At 42.8% G+C, this 12,344-nt stretch overlaps 1 long non-coding RNA gene across 1 annotated transcript; it reads right to left on the bottom strand.

The window, feature by feature from the left end:
* Positions 1-274: 274 nt before the first annotated feature.
* On the bottom strand, positions 275-8,735 carry LOC147754198 (uncharacterized). The gene is made up of 3 exons (XR_015317324.1): positions 7,895-8,735; positions 756-981; positions 275-530 (listed from the first exon to the last, which is right to left on the bottom strand). It is a non-coding gene; the product is annotated as an uncharacterized LOC147754198 (long non-coding RNA).
* Between the last annotated feature and the right edge of the window lie 3,609 nt (positions 8,736-12,344).

Raw genomic sequence — 12,344 nt, forward strand, 5'->3', positions numbered from 1 at the left:
ATGTTCAGATGTTGAATATTAATCGAAGTCAGTAAGAGTGAACATAGGTTGTATGCGCGGGCGTTATAGCTGATCATTTATTTTGAGATCTTTCGGTATTCGCTAGTACTTTCCAAGTGCTCAGACCACTTATAATTACCTAGTGAAACAGTCTATATAAATATTTTCTCTATCATTGTGACCTTTCGTTGCGGATTCGCACATAACCTTCAAGGCCCACTGTGTGTTTAATATACTCGAGATCGCGTTATTTCCACGTTCAATGGCTGTTTGTACCGCCTGTAACAACTGTAGGAAAATAGTAATAGTAATCTGTGTAGAAAATCGTAGATTCATCTAAAATGAAAAAAATATACCCAACTTAGAAATTGCTATGCGATAATAGTTGACATTTCTTGAAACGCCAGAATACGATCCAACGATGTCGGCCACAGAAAACTTTAGCCCGTTGGGTTATCATTCCAAAACGTTCACATCAGATGGGCGACTGATGTTTGGTGAGCGCAAGCCTCACGCCACCGTGGCAAAACCTAGATATACATCAGGTATTTTATAGTTACTGTTCATTGAGCAACAACAACAAAAAGAAAGGGTAAACTAAACATTTACCTAATTCTGTATGTTTTCGCAAACTGAGCTGCATTAGAAGAGATATATAAAGGAGAATAAATAAATAAATCTATTTATTGACGACTTGGACATAATAATAATAATTGTGGTCACTAAATAAGGGCCAGGCATTGGCGACTACGCACTTCAAGCAGACTTCAAATCGTTGTTTGCAGATATCGCTTCCATTACTCGAGATCAGTGACGAAGTCATGTCATCACCATCGTCGTCGTTGCCGTTCAGCTAAATATTGGTTCGGCGCCCTCGCGCATCTCTATGCGACCACCTCATTTCATCTAAATCCGTTGACGGTCATCCCTGGAGTGAGCAGTCGGTTTCCTTTCTACAATTTTCTGGGATGCTTAAACCTTCTGGAAGGAACATGACACGAAGAGAGATTTGCTGTCGTTATAAATAATGTCGTTCCTGCATTGAGCTGGGCGGAGTGGCTCTTTTACGCCGCCGCCATCGCTGCTGCTTCGATCGCGGCGACAGTACTTATCAGATGTGTAATAGCAGTGATAGGCTGTAGTCAAATGGTCATTGTTCTTAGAAGTGACACCCCAGAGTTGTGGTACCAGTTGTATGGTTCGTAAGATCTTCTCCCAGAAGATTTTGCGAGCGTCGAGCAAGAGGAAGAAAGCTACCGAATCGGCAAGATCAGAGACTGAAGCCGCCAGTCGTCATCTGTCTATTCATACACAGTCACACAGCTAACACATGCTTATGTGCATGTGTCTAAATGCCGAAGATAGGTAGGACTGGCCGCGAACGAACCTGACCTTTCTTCAGGTTCAGTCGGATCTCCCAGCTCTCTCGTCAAGATGTCGCCTCAGAGTAAAGCATAGGATGTCCGTACTCAGATCGCTTCGTGTACGGTCATCTATTCTTCCTGACGAACCGTACGTTGGAGTCAGATTTCGACAATACCTTCCCTTCGAAAAGATTAGCCCAATTATATCTGACCTTTATGCTCTTAATTTTCAGACGGATAAAAGCAACTAAAAGCTATAATTCAGCATGTACTATTTGTCGCTAGCTAGGGCTGTCGCCGGCTAGTAAAGCGCCACGTGGGTTTTGTCGTCTGCTCCAAATGCAAGACAAGTGTCATCAGCTACTTGCTTCATTTCGGATCATAGTACACAATGGAGGTGATCGATAGAAATACAATTGCAACTAGTATCGTAGTTCGCAGCTCGTTAATAAAACAAGACACGTCCTTATTTCTACCCTAGTGAAAATACGTATGAACATCGTTTCCTATGTTTTATGAAAACATATCTTCTGCCTATTCGACGCAGCTGAATCTGAAATGGTGTCTAGTTGAAGCCCTATTCCTTGGTCCTCGATTGGTTTATATTCGTATTTAAATAACAACTATTCTGAAATCGTACTTACGACGCGGACCCAGATCCAGCCAAATGGAAGTTTTTCCGACTAGCAAAACTTCCAATTGAAATTGGTTCCTATTTAGCTGGCGCGCCCTCCTTCAGCGCCCATCTTAGCTTTAGCTTTTCTCAAACCGCGTCTATAATATTAGAAACTGAAAGCTAGCATGAAGATGTGTCAGTCGCTCTTCAGAAACGCTGTTCAAAGCTCCGTACTGGTTGAGGATGTCATTGGACAAGTGGTCCTGACATGGTGGTCCGCGCATAGACTTTAGTAGGAGCTTAAGAAATACATTAACATTACAGGCTATGATAATAACAATAACAATGAGTAACCTTGTGACGGCGCCACCTTGAGCGATCGCCGAGCCGAACGTAAGCAGTCAATGTTTATATGAATGATTCGAGGGGGTTGTATGGTGATTATTCAAGGGTGAAATTCTCGGAGTCCCAGAACTTTGGAAACCCAACCCAGGTGATTGACTCGCTTCTATTAAATGATCCTTTGAAAGAGTCGGTCTCCGGACTGCACGTTCTCTTTTCCGTCCATTCAGAAGATGTTAAGAGGCTATACGATGCCTCGAGCATTACTACCAGGTGACATCGCACCAGGACTCGCTTTCGCAGAAGATCGTCACCTCGTTCCTATGAATATTGCTCAACCGTTCACCGCAGTACGCAGACAAAGGCTAAAGAAACATTTCATTAATGTAAAACACTGCCTTTAGTCGGAGTTAAGTATATTACATTAAACACCCCATCTAAAAAATGCCCATAACAACATTTTTCCAATGCTGTATTCCTTACTATAGTGGTCGCTCTTGCCGTATGGCCTGGAATAATCATAGTGACCTCTCCAAAAAACAACGTCTATGTCCTCTACGCATTAGCCAATAAGAATTTCTTTAGCTTTGTTTTCGAGTGTACTTTATGAAGAGTGAAACAGGTGACAACGTAACGTCGCTATGCGTTGGGCGAGCTAAAACAAATCCTCTGAAGTATGTTCAGTGTTTTTTAATGGGCCTCAAGCTGTGTGTAGTTCTTTGGTCCGGAAGAAGGGCCATTAATCATTTGTTTACAAATCTTGTCCTTCCTTAAGTTAGTTTCATTTTAACTTGATCTAACGTTTCTTCGGACATGGCCACAACTATCGTTTAATTACATTACAGACCACTTCATCCCTCCTGAACCATTTTCACAGTTAAAAAATGCTAGAGAAAATGTCTATACTCGGCAGTTATAAACAGTCGACTTTGTACAGCCAATAACGACGGTTGGATGGAGACCGCCGTCGAAGAGGTGGGTTAAGGGTGGGGTAAGGAGCTGCCGATCTGGCAGGTGTTGCTGCAGGGATCTGGATGTTGGCTGCGTATCGATGCGTCGTTGATATCTTGAAAACACAATCGTCGCCAGCTTGACGTATTTCTAGCTATACAAATGGGGTTGAATGGCATCGTTTTATATATCGAAAAATAACAAGACCACCTTCAGCCTAAAGTATGATACTCCTCTGTAAACGCTGTTACCACGTTCGTAAGAAGGATGAACCAAGCAATGAACTTTGTTAATAACAGCGAGGAAGACAGCGACGATTTTGTTTTATCTGTGTCCTCGCAGATTTGAAGCAAAGGGCCCCATTCAGAGCTCCTGTAGTTACATATGCTGCGTTCTGCTGGAAACTCTGGTGCCGCTTAGACCATTCAGGCTCAGGTGGATTTAGTCGTTCAGACTGGCAGTAGTCAAAGGCGAAACTATGCCCCTTCAACCCAGCGAACAGCTTTCGGATTTGCTTCTGCTAAGTACTGAGAGAAAATGCTAGATACTGGAAATTCTCATCCTTTTTTCCCATCTCCATCCTGACTTAACGTTGCAACCACAGTTTGAATTTGATAAAATTCAACATTAGAAAGTAGCCATTATACTACCATAGGTATATGTGTGCATTTGTTCCCTGCCAGCTGTAACCTTGCTTCCTGAGACGAGCCAAATTGAGACCTAACCTAATCGAACCTGTTTTGCTACTCAATACTGTTGCAATAAATAGCGCCATAACCGGTAACTGCTGGGCCGTTGGCGGATGAACGCGTAACGCTATATTATTCATATAAATAACAGATGACACCTAGATCAAAGGTAGCCCTATACGAAGAGTGCTAGATTTATTAAAAAAGCTGGTCCACGCTAAAGCTTAAATTAAATTAAAATAATCACCAAAACCAGTCCTGTGATTGTGAAAGCCTGTCAAAATGGATTTCGCAGACGCCAGAGAATAGCATAAAGCAGCTTTCCAAATTTAAGAATCATACCAAGTGAAGGGATCCTTATCAAAAAGGGCGTGTGTCCTTTTTTTAGGTAAGTTGCACAATGTTAGACCAGCTTCATAATAATTGTCATCGTGATCTGAAAGAAGTGATTCTCGTAATGTTCGAGATACTTCATCAGCTATCAGGGTCGTTGTCACAAACAAAATGTATCTAATACATCATAATCGAGGACATCAAGCTATTGGTTGATTTGGGTATATATAGAGCTTTTGCTCAAAAATGTGTATTAGCTGGTTAGATCCTGACGCATGCAAGTCTAGCACAGCCATGTCCCGTATTGCGTGAACAGAATGCCCTGTCGGCACTGTAGAGGTTAGCTTGTGCTCGCCTCCACGAGTCGAGTGACGACCCCTTTAGACTATGGAGAACACACCATACCCTCCAGTTGAGATCGTTGAAATCAGCAACTGTTCTATTTTTCTGTACTAGGATCTAACCTATAGTTTCTGATACCCAAACATCTGACCCAAACATTTAGTTTTTGGAGGTCCTACACAGTAGTTCCTCCTAGGAAATCAACAAAATCTTGTAAAATAACGAGCTTTAGCTCGGCGTCAGAGTTTTGCAAAAAGAACTTGCACAGATTAAGTTCAAGCATGTTTATGTACGTGAATATCTCTAATAGCAATGGACCAACTTAGCAGGTGAAAGTGTTTTCAAAAAAGGCACCTTTCTTTATTACCGAAAGAAGTAAGTATCCCGTAGATTACGATTCATGAGCTCACAAGCTTACACAACGCCACCATGGCTTACACATAACTCTGACGTTACATGCGTAGAACAAAGGCCTAAACTGTTTTAATTTTATAACCTAGGTTAGGACGGTGTTAATCTCAAGTAACTTTTATAAGTTACTGGCTCCCTTCGTTCCTTGACCGATATATATCGCTCAATATTTGTACAGATGGGTGTTAAAATGTTGTTATTTCGGATTGATCTACTGTTCTTGCTGCATGGCAGTACATCATCAACTCCTAAATACTACACATACATGCTGTCGGTTGTTGGTGACTATTCGGAACACCAAGTATCCAATTTGTCTTTATATTTTCACTCACCATGTCCCCATTAAGTTAGCCCAGCCCTGCTCAAACCGACGAACCTCCAACCCCCGGCTTTTCAGCTTCCTCTGTTCCCCCAATATACATTTGGCAAAATGATGCCTTGATGAAGGTCACCGCCGACGTGCGGAACGAATGCTTTGCTTACAGATTGCTTTAGAATGGGGTGGAGTGATCGGCAACCGGACCATCTCGGCCTGACTAATTAATTGGTAGGCCGATTAGCCAGTTTTCATACCGTTTACGGCGGTTGCCCTTTACTGACACCATCACACATTTGGTCATCATGCAGCATACATTACTTCAGGAATAAGATACTCGAGGTACCCGGGGAATGATCGCCGAGCTTCCGTGCTGCTCGTGACGAGAACTTCATTATACAACGTACGCTTATATTACCTAAATTTACTCTTTTGTAACGGCAGTTAACCACATTAGAGATATTCTGTCTTAGTTTTATTTTAATATAGCCTAGAGAGCTTACGTTGCCCAAGTATGGCAACCGATCAACGAGATATTGTCCTTCTAACTGTATTTCAGTTTCACCATACAAAGTACGCATACTCTCCGTACGCATAAATTTTTAAACGTAAACTCTCGTACGTTTTAAATTCAAGCTTTTGAATATCGAACGCCAATATTAATAATTCGCTTTAATGTTATATTAAGTGTCGTCTTCAAGCATGATGAAGTCAGTCTCTTCATTTATATGTACCTCTCTGGGATACTCCGAGTGATCGTTGTACTTTGAATGGTATTGAATAGTGTGCAATGTGTATCTATAAAGTACGAGAGCACAAAGAATAGCCTAAGTTTTTCAATGGTGACCTTCAAAGAAGTAGCGCAGCTCAAGTTCTGCCAGTTTCTCAAACAGGCGGAGTAAATAATCTGTTTAGTACGCGTGCGTCCACAACGGACTTCAGAAAGTGATTTTAGTTATATATACAACGATGACCGGCGGCATGGGAAACACATTTAAATATGTCCTAATTAGATCGCGCTTAGCTGATTGTATTCGTTTAGGGGAACCTCGCATGGGGTAAACCAAATTCAACTAAATGCTCTTTGATACTTTGAAGAGGTTCTGTAATTATAGAGAGTGCATCAGCTAACTGAAAGCCTGTGTCAATATTAACATCGCAAGTAAATACTACCACGGCTACACGCACGGGCAGGGTAGACATAGACTTCCTGTCTGGTTACCTCTTCTCCCCTCGCTTGCCTTCCAAACCCCCGTTCCCTATTAGTCCTACTCCTCCTCCTCCTCTTCCCCTCTCCCCCACAGGAACGTTCAGTATTAGGATAGGCAAACTATACGAAGACGACTTTTAATCCATTGACCAGAACAAATGATTTACTAAGGTTAATCAAACGTGTATCGTGCGCTCATAATTACTGACCAACCTACATCGGATATTGTTGCTAGTACCGGTAAGGTCAGATACGTTCAATTGTTGAAAAGATATTCGAAAAATCGTTCTGTATTCCCTTTGCTACCCTGTACTTTGCTCTCTGCTCGATAGAAGACATTCGAGGTCGAGGGAAGCCATCTCGGACTGCTGGGGTCACTACTACGTTAAGCCCACGCGGCCGTTCTTCCGCCTCCTGCAGTTGCTGCTGCTGATATGGCAGCGGCTGTTGTGAGTGGATGGGAGGCAAGGTGCCTTCGCTTCCTTCCGCCTGCCCAGTTTGCATCGTATCCATTAGTCCGGCCCGGCCCAACCCAACCCGCTACGGCCCGCCTTTTCTGGTTACACTCTTTCTCATATATATATATATATATATATATATATATATATATATATATAGATAAATCCGTATTTCCGTAGCTCTGCCATGGCGTAAAGGGCCGGTCTCTTCAACCTGTCTCTTTTCCTTATATGACTGTAGTATTTGTATAATATTGAGATTTCCTAATATGTTATTTAACTTTGAATAAAAACACCAATCAATCAATCAATCAAATTCCATCTATTCACCTTTGCTGATAGTTGTTAAGAGTTTCATAAATACAAATTAATACAATATCCCAATATGGAAAATAGTATATAAAACGCTTTACGTCATATGAATTATACTGTGCTTTGAATAAGAACAATTATTTGCCCCGGCAGCATCAATCGATTATCTATTGGCCGATCCCTGCATATCTTTCACGCAGCTTTTCAATTCCAATTTTTGAGAAGTTAATATTTTCCATTGGCTAAAAATTGATCAAGATAATTTTTTTTAAAAAATATGTTAAATTTTCCCATTAAGGAAGCTCTGCCAGGATGAAAAGATGAGTGACGGAAATAGCAGGGTGGAAACCCTCTGCCTTTCGAATTTTACATACGATATTGCCACTAGACGTAAGATCAGATGGTACACACGACATGTATATTTGCTCGGGTTCGAACCCGTGTCCCTAAAATTATACCAGATAAATACGTAACCCATTAAGCTATTACGGAAGTGTATGCCAGGCAAAACATTCCAGGAGAACCCGGCCATTTTCAGCACGTTACTGACCATGTGTGTAGATAGGCGTTGTGATGATGCAACATGTCTCCTTTCCTATCGGGCATAATTAGGCACTTCTATTTGATGAACTGTCTCAAACGGTCCAACTGTTCATAGTGCGTAACTGAGATAATGGATTGGTAGATTTCTCACAAAAGGGTACTTCTTCGCAGTACCATTGAATTCACAGGATTAGTTCCTTTGAGCGGGGTCCGGTTCTAGCACTCTGTATCAAGCGTACTATCACGCTGTGACCGTGATCTGCTATGAATGCAGATTACCCACCTTTTCTAGCCACACTTAAAGGGTCGTCCTAGTTCAATTCTAGAACATGTTTGGCCATGCGCACACGGTTCATTAAGCGATAATAGGTCAAATCATGAGAAACCCAGAATTTTGCTCGATTGCCGTAATGGTAAATTTGGACATCATTATTATGTTTTGCGCAGCCTGGCGAAGACTTATTTGTGGATCTCAATGGAGGGCTGCGAGACTTTCAGCTTCGTCATAATCGGCCGGCACGTGTTTTGCCTTTGATGTTCGAGTCACCACTTAGAAAACGAATGAACCGGTTCCTAACCGTGTAATCGGCTATAGTACTAGACCCATGCACCCCACTAGTTTCTTCAAGAGCATTGAGCCCCTTTTAAAAACAAGACACCAAAACCAACATTAAATACACTCTCAATATGCTAACATCCTTGGGAACTTATCCAACCTAACTAGAACGTCTAATTATCGAGCAGCTCGCCAAAAGGCAGCCGAGGAACATCCCTTCAGATATAGCTAGGCACCGCTATTTATCTCTCATGGAACTTCGTTTGTGGCGCGAAAATGGAAATCTATTTAAAATTCGCTGAGAACTTATTGGACCAGTCAATAACGATCAAGGCGAGAGCCACTAGCCAGTAAACATACTTCATATGCAGCCGTGGATTGACGGCATACCTTAATCTAACTTTCAACTTAGGCGATCAGTTTCAGTAAGAATGACCCCCCAACATTTTGCCAGCACCTTTATAGACACGTTCTTATTTCCCATCGTATGGATAGATTCGGGCCCAAATCGTTGCAATCAATTTACAGTTAAAACACTAACTATTGTTAGCCACTTTAAAGTTCCATGAGCTATGACTGTTATGCTAACCATAAGATATAATTGTACATTCTATTCGTAAAATTTCAATCTGAAAGGTAGTATTTTTCTAGTAGCAAACAGATACAAAATATGGCCATTGTTTTTACATTTTTTGGTAACTATCAAGCAGGTATAGCGCGTTTCTGTGGATCCAAGATGCACCCGTTTCCCGCGTCGAGATGAATTACGTCTAGGGCAAGCGTGGCCGCTTGAAAGCAAATTTGGCATAGCGTCTGTTGTTCGCTGCTTGCAGAATGTTGTTGATGGTATACGCTTCTGCTGTAACTGTTTATGGCAGCAAAGACTGAAATTTAATTTAATTCGAGATGGAGGGCAGACAATGGGACGACGGAGCTATGCCCGCTCTGCGGTTGCCGAATTCCCAACAAGCTGTGGGAATTTGAGAAAAGAAGGAACGAAGCTGGAGCTAGGTTAGGTCTTTCTGGAGAAAAGAAGAGGCTTCCGTGGACATATCCTTCATTTCATCTAGCAAAATGCGTTCATATACGCACCGTAGCGGTGGGCTGTGCGGTTGAAGCAGGAGAGGCAGCCTGGACCAATCAAAAAAAATAAAGCCAATGAACGCATTCACATCAGTGTCTTGTTTTGCTGCCTCTAACGAAGGTAACCGAGACGTAGCGAAGACGTGCGAAGCTAAATTTTAAGCAAACAACACAAAGCACAATTAGTACGCTTCGACATGCACAAAAAATACTTGATTTATAAATATGGATAATAATAGTAATAATAAGAAAGATTATACAGATAAACAATGGATGATGAAACTATATGATGCCTCAAATTTAGTTGATTGGTGTGGCGTAATTAAATGAAAGGGTCCAACATTTTTTCGACATCATAAAACGTCATACAGTACGCGTACGTTGTACTGCGACGATAAATTGTAAAAGAAGTATTCTTTAAGGAACGATTGGGCTTGTTCGCCCCCCACTACGCAGCTGAGGGATATTTAAGGGGGGAAAAGGAGAGGAGGAAAATATCCCGTAAGGAATAGATGATATGGCCAGCGAACGGACGGGGGTCGAGCAAACATCGCTGCTAGTGCACTCGTTCATGTTCCTCTAGCTCGGAGTCGGTGCTTCAGGAAAACGGCAACTACAGCTATAGCAGTAAGTCTGTCAACGATGCACAAGAAAAAAGAAACTGTATAGCAGTAGCAGGAGCGACCGCACGAAGCCTGAGGGAAAGAGTGAGTTGCAGAGGGGTTTCTACTCGATCTGGGGAGACGGACTAGTGGAAAGGAAGCACCGGAGGCAATAGCCACTTTACTCCGCAGCGCTTCGGCTTTGGCGCCGCGCGGTCGGTGTATAGGGACGAAGGGGCGTGGAAGAATAGAAAGGGGCCGGCTGTGCCAGCTCCACCTTAAGGGAGAAGTTAGAAGATGGTCGTCGTCGTCGTCGTCGTCATAGTGTGTGCGCGCGTATGTGTGTGAATGTGCGGCTTGCGGGTGCTCAAAGCAGGGGGTTCGTGCAAAATTGACGTTGACTTTATAACAGCGTCATCATTATCATAATAAAATATTTAAACCACTGCCAGTAGTAGTAGTAGCAAGACCGAGTTCGCCACGTTGAAGGGAGCGGTCGCTACCGACATCGGGTCGCTTCCGTTTGTGGCTCTAGAGTCGCTGGAGCGCAAGCACCTCTTCTTCTCTTCCTCTTCCCCTAGTCCGGGGGAGTGTCGGAATTGTTGTTGTTACTTTCGTCCGCTAGCAGCGAAACAGACGTCTGCAGCCGCCGGAACTGCGCCACAGGCATCGCAGACCACAGACAGGCAAACTGACCGAGTCAATGGAGGTGAAAAGGCTGCAAGTAGAAACTAAGCAACAAATGCATTTTGTCTCTACGTACTTGCTTAGCTTTGCGAATCTATCCTCTCTGGGTGTCTGGGCGATGTTGCTCGTTTAATGTGAATATGCGAGGGAAGGCTAGGGGGAGAGAGTGTCTTGGGCGAGGAAGAAGAGTTGGGCTCATTGGGGACTGTTGCTCCCGTAACGGCACAACATGCGCAGAATTATGTACTGATCCACGACGGAGCAACCCGCGGTGCGATCAGCGGCGCTGAAGACGCACAGCAATGAAAAGGATATCGAAACGCCTCTCCGTCCTTCGGGGAAGGCGTGTCGGTATTATCACGTTATCTAAAAGACGGTTTATTAATCGTAGTACTATCTACACTAAGGCTTTAAAGTCAATCACAGAGAGTGACCGAAACGAAATTGGCCCGCTCCGATCTTGCCATTAACTGATTAAACCTAACGGGCTCTTCTATGTCTACTTCTAACCTTGTTTTCCTAGATTCGTATTTCATTAATTATTTTTTGCTCATGGCACCATTTCCTGTACCACCAGACGCAAGATTTCCCCCTCAACGCGTTCTTGTTGCACACGTAATAATAACATCAAATGGTATTGCGACTATGGGACAGCTTTTGTCGTCTCATGTTGCAGAAACTTAAAAACTTCAAGCGCTCATTACATTCAGTATATCTAAGTTTACCATAGTAACGAAGAACATTTAGAAAAAAGAACTTCGACAGGCTAACTTAAAGCGATTTAATGTTTCAAGTTGCCGCTCACTTTTTTCTTTGTGTCCAAATTATACAAGCCCGCTATTTTTGGCACAACAAAAGTACATCAGGCAAAGCCTATACATTTGCTCAACTTAAAGTGAAATGGTCCGTTATAGGAATGATAAGATATATCTACATACAACTACAAGAATTGACCGCACAGTTAAAATCCGATATGATAAAGGCCAGGGGTTTAACTTTAGATAGAATAACTTGCTGGGCTTCCTAAACGACGACGTACTCTCAAAATATACTCAGCTAGCGTACAACAACTTAACTTGCAATACATGCGTAAAATGTAAAAAGTACACTGTTTTTGCCGTAAAGGAAAAAAATGTTTAAGTTTCGCTTCTGTAATGATTTATCGATGAGTAGTAAAAGAGATATTGTGGTTACGGCTAGAAAAAGTGTCGGCGCGCACATGTGTGCTGCTACAGCCGCCGCTGTTAGCATAAGACAGAATCTTCTGAATCGAACCCCGGTCCTCCCGTCGTGCGCTCCACACCCAGTCCCTGGGGAGATTTACTCGCAGTGGCCTGAGTAGCTCCAACTACAAATATCCTCCAACAAACTCTACAAACTATGGCTGTTCATCACTGCGGCTGCAGCTGATAGCCTGGCTACAGCGTACTACCTTTTTCCAACCCATCATGTCGTCCTCCGAAAAACCATCATCAGCATTGTCATCACCATAGCGGGCATTTTGGATCATCTTTGGTGACACTGCTATA

Source organism: Varroa destructor, unplaced genomic scaffold, assembly GCF_002443255.2.
Source record: "Varroa destructor unplaced genomic scaffold, Vdes_3.0 BEIS01000007.1, whole genome shotgun sequence".
NCBI lineage: Eukaryota > Metazoa > Arthropoda > Arachnida > Mesostigmata > Varroidae > Varroa > Varroa destructor.